At 46.0% G+C, this 16,709-nt stretch overlaps 1 protein-coding gene across 1 annotated transcript in view; it reads right to left on the bottom strand.

Annotated features, from left to right (window-relative positions):
- The window catches only part of LOC114765112 (LARGE xylosyl- and glucuronyltransferase 1-like), a 40,619-nt gene extending 36,014 nt beyond the window's left edge, over positions 1–4,605 (bottom strand). Inside the window, exon 1 of the mRNA XM_028955187.1 lies at positions 3,797–4,605. The gene's annotated coding sequence lies outside the window, so the exon portion shown is untranslated. The remainder of the gene's footprint in view (positions 1–3,796) is intronic.
- Positions 4,606–16,709: the final 12,104 nt, after the last annotated feature.

The raw sequence follows: 16,709 nt of genomic DNA, 5'->3' as shown, positions 1-16,709 counted from the left end.
AAAAAGGCCTGAATATAAAATATTTTAGTGGCGTAATGTTAGATGGAAACCAATATGATATTTTGTAACAAGAGTTTTAATAAGTCCTTAAAAAAAGTGAGGTCATCTTATATTTGGGCTATAATAATATTTCCCAAACAAAAACAAAAGAGCCACGGGGGCCAAACAGAAATGAAAATGTAACAAACTGCCAGACACGAAACGTCCACACGCAACCTCACGAGGAAAAAGAGATCGAAGACAAACAAAGGCATCTTTGAAATGAGTTCTGGTCACATAAAAAAGAGGCTGCACTAGTAATATGACAGGTTGTGTGTGTGTGTGTGTGTGTGTGTGTGTGTATATATATATATATATATATATATATTTTTTTTTTTATATAAATAGTGCAGCCTATTTATTTAATCATTAACACATTTTACTTTGGTCCAGCACTCTAAAATCCATTTCTTGTTTTCGCACCACGGAATAAAACTGTAGCATACCGGAAAAGACCAACGCAAACACGATTCACAATTCAATTTAGATCTGATCCCAATTACGAATATCTTTATCTTCTCTTTTTGTCCGTCATCAGAGCTCTGCTCTGGCCTCTCAGCAGAGCTCTCCACAGCGATTAGTCTGGTCTGTCATCTCTGCGAGTCTTTGAGTGATTAAGCTGGTCTGTTGTGCATGGGGGCCATGGGAGTGACCCCTTCACAGGCGGCAGTCAATCAGCCACCATCTCCTATGGAGAGACCCCCCCCCCCCCCCCCCCCCCCCCTTCCCGCCACCTCCCAGATTCCCCACAGTCTCAGCCAGCTTTGGCTCTAGAGCTGAACTGCCAATCAAAACATAAGGGGCTGTCAACAACGCGGCGTGCAGCTCAACATCCACAGCAACCGGGCCGTGACAACGCGCGCCGTGCCAAAGCACAGGGTTATGTCATGCAATTTTCATTTCAGTCACCCAGGCTTATGGTCGTACTTTTCTGGATTTTCTGAGGATATATATTCACAAAAAACTCTCAAGGCAGACAGCTCACACTGTCATGATTCATTCACAAAAAGTGAAGTGAAGTTATTGTGAAAGACTGCAGCACAGCACACAGTGACATAATGAAATGTGTCCTCTGCTTTTAACCATCACCCTTGGTGAGCAGTGGGCAGCCATGACAGGCGCCCGGGGAGCAGTGTGTGGGGACGGTGCCTTGATCAGTGGCACCACAGTGGATTCAATCTGGCAACCTTCTGATTACGGGTCCATTTCCTTACCCGCTGGGCCAACCACTGATGGCAGTGGTGGCCTAGCGGGCGAGGAAGCGGGCTCATAACTGAAGGGCTGTGGGTTCAAACTGCCAAGATGCCACTGAGGTCCCCTTGGGCAAGGTACCATGGCCACACACTGCTCCCCTCTCATGTCTGTCCACTCCTCACCAAGGGTGATGGTAAAAACAGAGGACTGTTTATGCTGCAGTTCATCACAATGACAAGCACTTCACTTTCAGTTCACTTAAGACAATCACGAAATTCCCATGCAACACACCTGCAGTTCATCATCGAAGCAAACTCTGGGGTGCCAGACGAGAAGAATTATCCCTAAAGAGAACTTCAAATCGACACGCCTGAGATCGGCACACACTCGGAAGCGACACGCTGCCTCTGACTGAATGCGTAATTTGCCTTTTGTTTGGAGTCGCAGCGCTTCACGGCACAAGCAAACAACCCATTTCATGCAATCTCGGGCAAAAAAAAAAAAAAAAAGAAGAGGATCCATAAATTGTTGCGAGGTACCATTATGTTAGGAGATTACTTCTTTATCATGTGTCATGTGACGAGCCGGGAGACCGAGATTGCGGCCAGTGAGATGCATACTAATGCGCGGTCATGTAAATGACATGACATAAATACCACAAAATACTGCACAGAAGACAGACAAGGCGGGGGGGGGGGCTGGTAACAAGACGTACGTTAATGTCCTTGCTACATTTCCCGGGATGGAATTCTCCTAGGAGTATAAAGTAAGCATAGCTGACATCATAATGGAAACATGCCACGGAATTCTGAAATGTTATTAATAAAAATGAAAAAGGAACACGCTTAACACATTTCGCTTTTTCTTTTTTCTGTTTCTCTGTTTTTTTCCCCCCACCGCTGGTGCACTGAGAAGGCTGAGTCATATGTTGAAGTGCTCGTGGCATCGTAACCTTAATTCCGTGACTCACATTATGACCCGGTGCGACTGAAACCAGCCCACCGAGAAGAGCTCCCAAGACCAAGAGGCTTCTTCATTTTATTGCCTCTGCTGTCTGTGCTATTTAAGGGTTTTAAAGTGGGTTAAAGAGCAAGAAATAAAACTCGGCGCGTGTGTGCATGTGTGCGTCTGTTACTGGCCTTCAGAAGACCTCAAGCAAAGATTATCAGTCTCGTACATTTCACACCATGCTTAAAGGTAACTACAACCTAAAATTTATCCAAATATTATCTTAGGTTCTCTGTACTTGATATATAGTGTTCCATATATCATGTTACAGTGTATTTAATTGTATTAAAGGCACTGTAATATCATGCGTAATTTTTATTCTGGTTTTACAATCAGTGATTTTTGCAGTGCTGAATACACCTGATGTTCTAGACACGACACTTCTTCGCTTCTGCTTCCGTCTCCTGACCAGTGAATGGAATCTCAGTTGCAATTAAATGAATATGAGCTGACACAATGTGACGTATATTTTACCTACCTTTTGTCTGAGTGGCGTTTTTTTTACGACATTATTATGCAGCTACTCAAGTGCAATTATTTGCAGAGCGACGCAGTGCATCCCCATTATTGCCACTTTACGTCCTTTCGCTACCGTCACCAGGCATAACGCCTGATGTCAGTTTTCATATGAAGTTGAAGTGGAGCGACAGCAGACCTGCACCCCACTTGGCCGCTCTATTGTAAACACGAGTAAAGGTCCGGCCGCCAGGGAGCCAATGAAAAGCCATTAACTTCAGCAGAATTGTAACGGCGGCGCGCCTTCCCAGGTGACCGCAGATCATGAGTGCAAAGTGGTGGTTTTGTATCAGAATAAGGGATCGATGTCTATTTTACTGCACTTGGTAAATAAGCAATATTAACAAATAATTAAACAGTGAAGTGTGGTAACTAAATATATGTGTGTGTGTGTGTGTGTGTGTGTGTGTATATATATATATCGGTAAAAAGAAAATGAATAGGATTGGATCTTTTTATTATAAAGAGTGTAACACAGTCTGTTACTTATCTAGTTCCACATCAGTATCCAATCAAAGCACAGAAGAGGAGAAGCTAACCCCACTTGTTCAAGATCCGGGTGGAATATTCCTCCTGGAGGGGAAGGATTGCTATTACTGAGAATAGTAATATCTTGATCAACCACCGAATCGTCCTCGAGACATTGCACCACGATTAAAGTCAAGTCGCTTATTGCCAACATTGGAACATGCAGGCCGTTTATTTACAGGCAGTAATTGCCTGTAATGAATTACTGCTAATTAGGCGTATATTACATTTTCCTTGATTGAATTGACTCTAGTTGGAGAAGGTTGTGAAAAACGCCTCATGGAACTGTTGCTGCCTGAGAAGCTGAGCCCGCTTGTTCGGGGTCTGGCTGGAATCGGGGTGTCCGCCAGGAGTTGCCCCTCTCCAAAATCCTGATCTCTTGATGCACCACTGAACCGTGCATCTGGGCAGTTCCTCGTGACGAATGAACGAACGGATGTTTTAATGGTTTTATGCATATCGCGGTTTAATTTTTTTTATTTTAAGGAATAGTTGACAAATTCCGTCTTACCTGGAAAGTGCTGCAGGTTTGTCCTGGGAATCGGAGCTCCAATCCGCGGCGACGAGCGGCGTCAGCACCCATCCGCTCCGAACAGCTCCGGCCGGGACGCTCCGCCCCGCCCCGCCGCTCCGGCCGCGGGTTCGAAACGCGAGGCGGTCCGGTCACGCGCGCGGCCCCATCTGTTGCCTCGCGCGCGCTCCCACCGCCTCGCACCTCGAAGGTTTTGACACGATCACGCCGAGGGCCGGGAACAGCCCATTATTATCCCATGTCATAATTCATAATTCGCGACAAGGGAGTTAAGAAGTGAGGAGAGGGGTTCAAAATAAATAAAAGAGAAGAAGGTCCCCTGACGCACCCGGCGCGCGTTGTCACCAACGCGGGGGAAGCGGAGCAGACCGAGATCTTGCCACGATGCCAGCCTGTCTGTCGCCTTTCAAAGTTTCCCTCGCGCGGGTCCCCATTATGCGGCGACGCGGGGACATTTACATTCCGCCCTCGTCCGCCCCGTCACCCACAGTCCGCCCTCTGTTCTCCGGGCTCCGTTATCTGGCGTGGCGGCGGTGAACTGCGTGGCGTCTCTCTCTCTCTCTCTCTCTCACCATCCACGCGCGCGCGCAGCGGGAGGAGAGGATGGAGGAGGAGGAGGAGGAGGAGGAAGAGGAAGGGAGCCGCTACGGTGCCACGATCCGCAGAGACGACGCCGCGTTCGGACGTCGACGGTGGCCTCGATACAACGGACCCTTCTTCCCTCCCAGCCTCCTCCGGCGCCCACAGCACACGCGACCAAGCCACGGGCGGCGTTGCCAGATCTCGCGAGACGAGAAAGCGGGGCGGGGGGGGCGTCTTTTCAGAAGCGCATCGACATCCGACACTTTTATTATCACCGTTATTATCGATTTAACCGCGTCGGTCTTTAACAATTTAGGCCATTCCGCGTCTGGGTGTATAAACGTGGTCCAGAAATATTGCGTCGTCCCACCAGCTCCCGTTTTCATTTTGAAAACGTTCACACACACACACACACACACACACACACACACACACACCCTCCCAAAAAAGAAAAAGAAAATGCAGCGCCCGCCCGCCACTGTTTACAAGCAATTTAGCGAGTAAACAAGCGCCGAAGTCGCTTAGAATAATCGGACTTGGCAACACAGGCGTCCAATCCGGTCCCTTCACTCCCCCCATCCTCTCTCCCGCAACAGGGGTTCACCCAAAACACGGGGACATGACCGAAACGCGCAACCCCCCTGGAGGCTAATTAATTATAGATAGATAGATAGATAGATAGATAGATAGATAGATAGATAGATAGATAGATAGATAGATAGATAGATAGATAGATAGATAGATAGATAGATAGATAGATAGATACTGAATTGACTGTAGGTGTGAGTGTGAGAGGGATGTGTGAGGCAGGTATACACACATACTAGGCCGAAGTATGTGTGTATAGTACTTTTATTTACAGTGGGAAGTGAAAAACCAACCAAAACCTAGAGTGCTGTACATAACAACAACAACAACCAACAGGAGGAACAACACACCATAAAAAGAGACACTATACAGTTTACACAACAAAACCACAACACTGACCGCACTAACACGCAACAAAGGCTTTTCTCTAACTTTTCTCCAACACTCCGAAACTCTCCTCTCTATCCTCCTCCGGCTCCACAACTATGGGCCCCGTCGGGTGGCTGGAGTTCCTTAAATGCTCCTGTCTGATGAGTTGATTGACAGACTGATGATGAGGATGACTGAATGATGATGATCGATCCCAATCTCCACCCAACAAACAGCCTAAAAGGGAAACACACACTCAACACATAGAGCCAAAGGACGTAACAGTGTGTGTGTGCTGTGTAGTGGCGTCCTGGGATGGGCTAAAGTGAGTGAGTGGGTGTGTATTTAACACACCGTCCGGGAAGCGAACCCCTCCAGCGCGTCTGGGGCCAGTGATGGAACTGTCCCTCTTGATGACTTTATTCGGGCATCTGGCTTATTTGCTCTGGCCAGCAGGAACCCGTACAACTTGACCACAGCTGGTGCATCGTCCATCGTCCGCTTTTGCACTCATCCGTCACGCCGACCGCTTTATCAGCTCCCAGCGCAGAGTAGCTTGCTCTACCAACTTTGATGCTCGCAGAGATGCCGGCCCTCAGCAGTCACCGAAGATAAATGGCCGCTTCTTTCCAGTGCTCCACCCCCGGCCCATTTTACCCTGAACGCCGCAGCCTCCGAGCCCTGCTCCATCCTACCCCGCATATTTTTAATCACCGCGCCGCTGTAGCTGTCTGATAATTACCACAGATCGGAATGGTTTATGTGATCCAATCCTCGGTTATGGCAAAAATCTGCCCGTCAATATGTTTCGGATCAGTGAACAGCCTGTAACAGGAAAGCTGATGGCCCCTTGGGTGTTGTGGCACCTCAAAACTTCCCCAAAACATCCCGAGACCACAAAAAAAAAACCTTCTTCTGACTGGTGTCTCAGCTGTCAGCTGGAAAACGCTCAAGCATCCAGCCCACGGGCAGGTCCATCCATGTCCTTGTGCCATGAAGTTTCAGCTTTGCAGAGGCAGCTGGATACACGTTCTGACAGCTTCATGCAGACAATAAAATACTGTAATACTGATCGCTTCGAAAACCCACATCAGCGCTTTTCACGGCTGACTTTGAACTCGCAATGCATTTTTGCTCCTCGATGTTAGCCAGAGTTACACAGGGAATATGTGGCAAAACACAGAAGTAACAAGACGGCTGTAAATGGAAAATAAACAGCGTCTCCTCTTCTGTTACGAAGAAGCAGGAAGTCTCTCTCCCATGCGGAGATACGGACGCTGTAATCGAAAACCAATAACGGAGGGAGCCGTGGAACCACCTTTTCCCGCCAATGGCAATGGCACCGCCACAGAACCGTCACCCTTGGTGAGCAGTGGGCAGCCATGACAGGCGCCCGGGGAGCAGTGTGTGGGGACGGTGCCTTGCTCAGTGGCGCCTTGGCGGCTCGGGACTCGAACCGGCAACCTTCTGATTACAGAGCCGCTTCCACTGCTCCAGCTCCAGTTTAGACCCATCTGGTAAAATGGGGGGCTGTGAACGGACTGGGCCAGGGAGCTGAGCCAATGACTTGATGTTCACCCTTGTCTGCTAACTATGCCTCGGTTTTCGTGGCGCACCCAGAGTGCTGTCCCCCTCGGGCACGTCCTCACTCCCTAATTCAATCAATGGGGCGCCGTGATCTATAGCGGAGGTCGCCGGAGGGACCCTGGCATGACCCTTCTGATGCCATCAGTTAGGAAGAAAACCCCACAAGCAGGTGACCATCTGAGAGGAAACATGTTCTCTTTTAAACGTCATTGTACTGGGGCTTTATTTCATCCATTAAAACGCAACAACAAGTGAACTGCAAATGTCGGATCTGAAATGAATGAAAACTTTACGAAACGGTAACAGGGGGACAAAGATAAATAAAAAATTGTTAAACCCATTAAATCCGACAGTGGAGATAAAAAAAGAGATGAATGTCATGAAACCCAGTCGATATCTTTGATCGTGCACTTTGTATTCCATTAGCTTCAGGTTGTAAACAGACATGTCTTATTTAGAAGGACGCGCATTTCAAACATCGGCTAAAGGTCATTACCGGCTCAAACGTCCCCGCTCGGGGGGCAAATTCGGTCCTCTCTCTCTCTCTCTCTCGTTCTCGCTCTCTCCAGGGCTCCTGTGTTATCCGCGACGTCTCCGGCTCTGGTCGGAAACCTACGGCTTGCCACAGCTGTCACATGCAATAACGTCCAAATAATTACCCCCGCACTGAAAAACAAGAGAGCACATCTGTCCGGCCCCACCAGTCCCCGGGGGGACGCCCCTAACGTTTTGCGCGGAACCATGGGAATGGGATTAGAAGCCTCAGCTTGTTTACTCTAGCTTGTCCGGGCCAATGCGAAGGCTAATCAGATAGCCAGTCATCGGCAGTAAACCGGTCCCTTCGGGGGCAATTACGCAAGGTCTTCTATTCCAGTTGTGCCTCGGTTATTTATAGTTCATGCTTGGGGTACGAATGTAAGAAAGCATGCAAAACATGACGCGCACTTACGATGCTGTGTTTTAAGGTCGACGTTCAACCTCGAAGACGTCTTCGCCATGCGTGTCTTACCGGATAGAGCCTCATCGGGAGCTGTCACTACAGTGCTCCAGGTGCCTAGTAGACATTATTGGTCCATCAACCACTGGGTTTCTAAAAAAAAAAAAATTTTTCATCTCAAAACCAAAATGTGGTGGTGCCTACAATTCGTGGTAAAAAGCTTAGCGAAGCATGTAGCTCGGTTTAAAAATAGTGCCCCGAATCATACAACTGACTTGACTCGGGGACGTCCGCACCTTCTACTGGGTGCGGCAGGATGCGGGACGGAGAAGGATGTGCTGCGCCGCTTCATCACAACGTCGTGTTCAGAGAAGATGAAGTATGCTCGACAGATGGATGAGGTTTAGAAGTAGAAAAAGGAGCCTTGGAGTAGAAAGTGGGCCGCGTTGTGTTCTTCTCTCACACGTCGTCTTTGCTTTTGTTTCGATGGCGCCTTCGCCTCCATTTCAAATGGACAGTTGAAGTGTGTCGTTTCTTCACAGTGACTGATTCACGGCTGAAAAAAACCCCCGTTGTTTTCCAGAACAACAGAATTCCGCTTGGGCGGGAAGAAAGGGCCCAGCACCGTTCGTTGTTGCTCAGTGTTACAGTCCAGCGCTGTTTGGCACGTCAGGGAAATTAACCACGGCAAATATTGTGGGAGGAAAAGACAACAGTCTCAGCAGATTGGGGAGCTTCTCTCTGTGACTGGAAGACGGATCGAGTTGCTGCGGTTGTTTCTGACCGGAGAAGACAGAGTCCCACTGTTTAGCATAACAATCAGCCGGGATGACATAGCGCCTCGTCCTAATTACAGTGGCAGTCTATCTGCTTGGCCTGTGGTGACAATGAACTCTGGTGATCCCATTCAGTCTGTTCAGCAAACACAATCCGAGACACAAAAAAAAAAAAACATGGCTTCATAACAAAGGCGGATGGTTAAAGGTTAAAGGTTAAAGGTCATGTCCAACTTTAAATCATTGAAAAGTTGATAGAAGCGTTTCACGCATGCATTAGAGCTTTGGGCAAATTAACAAATTGATTTCATTACACGCTTAATTTAACATGGCAAGCCCAGCAATTAAATGGCTGCACGACTGACATGATAATTCAATACCTAGATGTAAAAGAACCGCTGGTCATCCATACCTAAACCATGACAGATGATAACAGATCAATAAATGGGAGTATTGAATAATGGATTTTGCCATTAGTGTGCTACAATTGTAGAATCCTATTCGTATGAATTTATGGCTTTTGTGATAACATTTATACGACATTCCAGAGTTTCCATAATTTAGTGTAAAACGTTGCAGCTCTCAATCGCAACAAAAAACAAGTGTAATGAAATGGAACGACACAAATCAGAGTGATGCTAAGGATGAGATTTAGAAAATTTCTCTCAACCGGACAGGATGCTAGTGGAGATTTAACTTTATACATTATGGTTTTGTCGAACTCCCATGATGCTGAGTGACTATTCCCGCCATTTTGGCTGGGAGCCTGCTTTTTCGTGCGCTTCTTGTCCTGTGTGTTTACTCACTGGTTAGCGTCCCCTCCTTTTTTCATCCTGTACAACGTTTGTTGCCTTCTTTGTGATTTGCCATTGCGGTACCTTGCATTGTCAAGATAAAGGCACCTCAGTTTATACATAGTGTAATAACTGTGATAACTTTAGAGATGGTGGCCTTTGACCCCTGAGTCATGGCAGCGCTGGAACAGTATATCTCTAAGGTGTCACTTCCCATCTTATCACCTTCCGTGCCCTTTGCCCAGGCTTTGCGTTTAGCTTTAACTCGGCTGGTTTTTAACAGCAAACAATAAGAGAGAAAAGTGTTGTGTGCTCTGCGTCGATACTGAATCAATGCAGCTGCCTGTGAATGGAAGCGTCTGGAGTCCCGCATTGGAACCCGCAAACAACAGATAATAAAACGAACAGATGGGAGCGGAGAGGGCGTTTCGGCAAATGCAGAGCGGTAAATGGGAAAATGAAAAGGATCCGTGTTTGAGGGCTCACGTGAGACGTTCAGATCTCTCGCGGGCCCCAACGCGCCCGGCGCCGCAATTTTGCGGCAATAATCACCTTCAAGTGCCGATACAAGTGTTTTTCCGATTCAAATGTCAATGCAATCCAAAAATATACACATTTACATTTCAGCCCGGCTTTCATGATTGAGTCCTTTGAAGTCAATTTCTTTGCATCTGAGGGGAAGAGCACGCAGGTAAATATCCCCTGGGAGCCAGTTGGCATGGTTTTTTAATTAGAGGGCTCTCTCACCGCTGTTCTGGCGAAAAATAGTAGGAAGCAGAGACCGTGGGGGGAGGCGGCGCGTGGCGATGCACGGTCCATTATGAAATGTCATCCCGCCCGTAAATTGAAACTGAACGATGCCCGGTAGTCAGATTGAAGACAAAACATCCCAGCAATAAACAGACAACCCCCCCCCCATCAGACCCCCTGCCACACAGAATTCTCTTTCATTTGCACATGACATTTAGGGCGAGACGCTCCTATCTGCACAAGCTTATTTATTTCTTTGATGCTGATGGATTTCTGAGTACAGTGGGCCAAGTTTTGACGCTTCAAAAAGTCAGACGGCAAAATGCGTTTGTGCTCTTTGATGATGTGGCTTTGATGAGGGGATGTTTTATTTGTTTTCATACTAAATTCATCAGCAGCGTTTTTAGGCAACCACCTCGTTTTTTCTTCATGTTTAATGCAGGTATCTGCCATAGAACAAGCAATGCTTCAAATTATTATTAATCCACTATTTGGAATAAATAATTCATATATTATTTGAATAGGGGTAAACTCACTTTACATCAGTGATTATGTTTGTAGTGTCATGTGACCAACTGCTGCCAGCTTTAAGCTTCATCTTGCTTAAGAACAGGTGAACCATAGACAGAATAAAGTTGGATATCGTATTTCATAAGTTAACTGGAACTTTTTTGTCTGGTTGGCCAGACCAGGAGACAGCTGATTTGAGCTAAGGTAAAAAAAAAGACTGTTGTAAAGTTTACAACGAACCAGTTCTAAAAGTTTAAATCCAGGCTGGATTTAAATCAGAATGAGCTGGTACATCATTGGGACAGAATTAATGAAAAAAGTGAACACTGACTAAACTACAAAGATTTTTATGAATCTGTCACACCTAATGTTTTAGCATTCACTTAATGTAAACATACCAGGTTACAGCAGGTTTGATTGGTTTATTTACATTAAGTTAATGCTACAATATTAAGTGTGACAGGCTACTTTAAAATTTTTTGAGCCAGTGCTCACTTCAGTGTGGGAGCACACACATTAGTATACAATTTATAGGGGTGTTAAGCAGCAAAGATTACTGGAAACATTTAGTCCTTGGCTAAAAGTGTTTCTGAATGGAGAACTTCACTGAAATTGTAGGACTAGGCTTAATCCATGAACAGGAAACTGATTGATGCAGATATCATTTCTGCTATGCACGGTGTACGTTGTTTTATTTCGGAGTACAGGACCACTGGTTATTAATAAAGTTGTACTCTTTTTATAGATTCGGCATTGTTCAGCTCCTGCACTGTGACCAGTATTTTGAAAAGTTTACACCAAACCAGTTCTAAAGATTGATCACAGGCTGGATTTAAATCAGAATGAGCTGGTAGAGCATTGTGACAGCATTAATAGACCATAAAATCTGGCAGAATCCATTTAACACGATTGAGTGCTGCGCCCCTGTGTTTTTGGGGCTGACGGCTTGCTGGTCTTTGTGGCTGGAGCAGCACGATGCTGAGTCAGAGCCTGGAACGTCAGCTTCCAACAACAGATCCTGGCAGAGGCTGGGAAGCCGTATGCCAGGATCTGCCCGCGTAGGCCTCCCCCCCGCGTAGGCCTGTCACGCTCAGTCAGGAAGGCGGGGGGTGCGGGCAAGCCTCATTCCGGATGCGAGTCTGTGCGAGCAGCACCAGTGTCAGGTGTGGCTGCAGCAGAGGAGTCCGGATTGGAAATAAAAACTCATCTCTTCTCCTGTGTGCGCGTGTTTGTGTTTCTGTTTCTGTTCTGTTTTTTTGTGCGAACACAACTACACACATGTCAGAATTCATACAGGGTCTGGTCTGGGTGGATGGGGTTTGAAAGCACCATGTGTTTGGTGAACATAAGTTAATGGAAGATTGGAGCAGAGAAAAATTCTTTCTTTACAATTTCCCAAAAGAATACTGCCTCCTTTTCAAACAACAAAGCTTTAGCTGTCACCAAAATGACACAATTCCTAGAAATCCTCATATAATAGGACTGCACGTGCACTGAATGAAAATTCATAGTAACTAATGCTAGAACGGTTCCCTTCATATAAGCCTTATTCTTGTAAACCAAACAAAACACACTTGGTGTGTTATGATTGCAGCATACATAAAGCCTGCCTATGGACTTTGTCTCATGCAATTTAAAGAGTTCATAAAAATTTGTGAAGAAAATTGTAGATTGAGTAACAGAGTCCTTTACTTTACTTTACTTTACTTTATTTGGCAGACGCTTTTATCCAAAGCGACTTACAATGGGAAGACACCAGCAATTCTCGTTCGATTTCTATAGAATATCAAGTATACAAACTAAGAGCCCTGATAAGGCTTAGACTTGACATTGAAGAACATGCTCGGAGAGTGTTGGGTGCTAGACTAAGAAAAATTATAATGTATTTATACATTTTGTATTTGTTTGTTAAATGTGTATGCATGTGTATGTGTTAAATTTGTCTGTAATATTTTTGGAATAAGAGGGTTTTCACCTTCTTCTTAAAAGTGGTGATAGTCTCGGCTAGTCGTGTGGAGGAGGGTAGGTTGTTCCACCAGCCAGGGACAACAACGGACAACAGACATGATTGGAATCGGAGACCCCGTGAAGAAGGAATTTTTAGTCTCCTTTCGTTTGCCGATCTGAGAGAGCGTGTAGGAGTGTATCTAGGTAGTAGTGTGTTGATGTAGGAGGGCGCAGTTCCATTTACAGCCCTGTAGGCAAGCATCAAGGATTTGAACTCAATGCGAGCAGCTACCGGGAGCCAGTGGAGGGAGGTAAGGAGAGGTGTAACATGGGTGTATTTTGGCTGATTGAAGATGAGGCGGGCTGCCATATTTTGGACCATCTGGAGTGGTTTTATGGTGACTGCAGAGGCTCCAGCCAGGAGAGAGTTACAGTAGTCGAGTTTGGAGATGACCATTGCCTGGACGAGGAGCTGCGTAGCCTGTTGTGAGAGAAAAGGCCGAATCTTGCGAATGTTGTAGAGAGTGAACCTGCAGGATCTGGAGATCGCAGCAACATGATGGTTCAAACTCAGTTTGTTATCTATCCAAACCCCAAGGCTTTTTGCAGATGCCGTGGGTGTTAACAATAGCGATCCAATTTGAATTGAAAGGTTTTGCTGAGGAGAATTGTTGCCCGGAAAGATCAGAATCTCGGTTTTGGATAGGTTGAGTTGGAGGTGTCGCTCAGACATCCATGCCGATATGTCTGAGAGGCAGGCCAAAATTTTTGTTGCTATAGTAGCATCTTCTGGTGGGAATGACAGATAGAGCTGGGTGTCATCAGCATAGGAGTGATAGGAGAAGCCATGTGATTGGATGATGTGACCAAGTGAGCGAGTGTATATTGAGAATAGAAGGGGGCCAAGGACAGAGCCTTGTGGAACCCCTGTGGTTACCCTAGAGAGGACAGATGTCTCACCTCCCCATGATACCTTGAAGGACCTGTCGTAGAGATAAGAGGTGAACCAATCTAGTGCGGTTCCTGTGACTCCTAAATCAGAGAGTGTGGTGAGAAGAATTTCATGGTTAACTGTATCGAAGGCAGCAGATAGATCAAGTAGAACAAGGACGGATGATCTGCGGGCAGCTCTTGCAGCACGAAGGTCATCCATCATTGCCAGGAGGGAGGTTTCAGTAGAATGCCCTTTCCTGAAACCAGACTGAAAAGGGTCAAGAAGATCATGTTTGTGGAGAAATGAGGAAAGTTGAGCCAGGACTGCTCTTTCAAGAATTTTTGAAAGAAAAGGAAGGTTGGAGACTGGGCGGTAGCTATCCAGTAGAGATGGGTTTAATGTGGGTTTTTTGAGCAGGGGAGTAATGACAGCCTGTTTGAAAGCAGTGGGGAATGTTCCTGTTGTGAGTGAGGAGTTTAAGACATGTGTCAGAGCAGATAATATGGTGGGCTGTATGGACTGAAGGAGGTGTGAGGGGATTGGATCCAGGGAGCAGGTGGTGGGGTGACTAGACTGGAGAAGTGTAGACACGTCTGATTCAAAGAGGGGAGTAAAGGAAGACAGATTCCTGGTTTCAGAGGTAACAGCAGGACGGGGTCTGGGGTTAGGTGGTGAGAATTGTTTGCTAATGTCAGCCACCTTTTCTGTGAAGAAGGTGGCGAAGTCTTCAGATGAGAGAGAAGTGGAGGGGGGAGGGGGTGGAGGATTCAGGAGACGGTTGAAAGTCGAGAAAAGTTTTCGAGAGTCATTGCAGTTGTTTACTTTGTCCTGGAAGTATCTGGTCTTTGCTGTAGTTACAGCAGCAGAGAAGGATTTTAGGAGAGATTGATACTTATTAAGTTGAAGCGGGCACTTGGATTTCCTCCACTGCCTTTCAGCTGCTCTAAGGTGGGACCTGTGGCGACGAACCTCGTCAGAGATCCACGGTGAGGGTGGAGTCGCACGTGTTGGTTTTGAGGTTAGAGGGCAGAGTCTCTCGAGGCAAGATGTTAGTGTGGAGAAAAGGATGTCTGTAGCACGGTTAGTGTCCTGAATAGAGAGGATGTCTAGGGGGGAGAGCTCAGAGGAGACAGCGGAAGACAATTGAGTAGGGCAGAGGGTACGGAGATTACGGCGAAATTGTGTTAAGTGTGAGGTGGGTGTGGTGCGTGCCAGGGGGGATAGTCTGAAGTGAATAAAAGAGTGATCGGATAGATGTAGAGGAACGACAGAAGTGTTGGCTGTGGAGCATTTGCGTGTGAGTACGAGATCTAGTTGTTTTCCAGCTCTGTGCGTTGCGGGCGTGCAGAGAAGTGTGAAGTTGGAAGCAGAGATGAAGTGTTGGAAGTCAGTGGTTTGTGGCTTGAGGAGATCGAGGTTGAAGTCTCCTAGTAGCACAAGGGGCAGTTCCTCATCTATAATTGAGGAGAGAGTTGTGTCTAGTTCCTCTACAAAGTTCCCCAGCGGACCTGGAGGACGATATACAGCAACTATGGACATTTTTACTGGGTGTCCTCCCAATTACCTTGCAAAACTGGTTCTATGGCATTTTTTAAAGGATGTAATCAAAGTACATTTAAATGATCTCAGGTTGAGAATTTAAATGCTCACCATGCAACAACAGAAAGGTGGTATATTTGATATATTTCAGAATTTTCTCAGCAGCATGGATTGACGTAAAGCTGTGCGTCATCAGCGTAGCAGTAGAATGAAAATCCATGGCAATGTATGCCATGGATGAAGAGAATGGGGCCAAGGACTGACCCCTGGGGAACACCACAGGAGACTGCTTGTGGATATGAGGTGGAGTGAAATGTATTCTGTCCGGTTTGTTGAGGTATTATTGAAACCATTAAAGGGAAGTGTTGAATGTTGAAGTGGAGCCGGTAGTAGAATTTTGTGATCAATATTGTCAAATGCAGCACATAGATCCAGGAGGATGAGGAGGGAGGAGGAGCCAACATCAGATGACATTAGGAGGTTGTTTGTGACTCCTACAAGTGCAGTTTCTGAGCTGTTAGCAAACTAAAAACCAGACTGGAATTATTTGTTTCTTAAAGATGAGAAACTAGCTACCCTTTTTGTTGGTGCGTAAATACTTCTGTCAGAACATGATATTCATTGACAATGATGCTGACAATTTACAGCTGTCATGCATACTACTTCCTCATTTTGAACGGTTTAAACCAGCGATCATAAATAGCATTATCTCATAATTTTTTTATATCTTGATTGATCTATTTATCTATTTAGCTGAGGATGCCTTTGAACTTACCCTGACGAACAAGCCCCATGTTTAGTGTGGCACTGTAGCACTGTTGTGTCACCTCATTTGTAATCAATATTTTGTAAAGTCTGCAGGAGCCCTGATAAAGGACAAAAGTGTGACAAGAAGAAAGTGGGGTTGTCGCTTTACCCTTTTTCCTCCAGCTCGGGCCTCTGAGGTGACAGAGAGAGATGATCTGTGGCACTGAGGCAAATGATGTGCCGAGCAATTTTTTTTTTCACTTCGGGTGTGACAGAGGAATAATGTGAATGCCTTCAGAGTAATGAGGTGATGCAGAGGCTCGACCCACCCCCTAATCTGTCTTTATTTATCTACGTCTGTGACAGACACACACAGCTGACCTCTTATCTTGCTTGTTAAACCTCTGCAAAAATGGCAGGGCAGTACGAAATTCAAAACGACAGAAGAGCGATGCCTAATGGCCACAGAGAGCTCAAATGGCTTCTGATGCACCTCCTCACTTCATGGCATCTGGGTATAATGTGATATTATGGATCTGGAAATCGAATTTTGTACAAACAGGTGCCTTGCTTAGTTCCACTATGATAAGAGAAAAAAGAAAAGAATGTATGCATATAAATGTCTGGATTGCCATGTCATAAATGCCATATCTGGATTGTTGACAGACATGCATGACAGATGGAGAATGAAAGGAATGCTGCTGTTGAAGCATTTAGAAAATTCTTAAAACTTTTGTGCTGTTGATAATTTTTTAAGGTCCATCATCTTAAATTTTTTTTCACAGTCCACTGACATAGGAATTTTTGGACGCTTTGCTTTCACTCACTTTTT

This window comes from Denticeps clupeoides, chromosome 15, assembly GCF_900700375.1.
Source record: "Denticeps clupeoides chromosome 15, fDenClu1.1, whole genome shotgun sequence".
NCBI lineage: Eukaryota > Metazoa > Chordata > Actinopteri > Clupeiformes > Denticipitidae > Denticeps > Denticeps clupeoides.
Note: the sequence above shows the minus strand (reverse complement) of the source record. Positions and strands in the feature narration are given on the sequence as shown.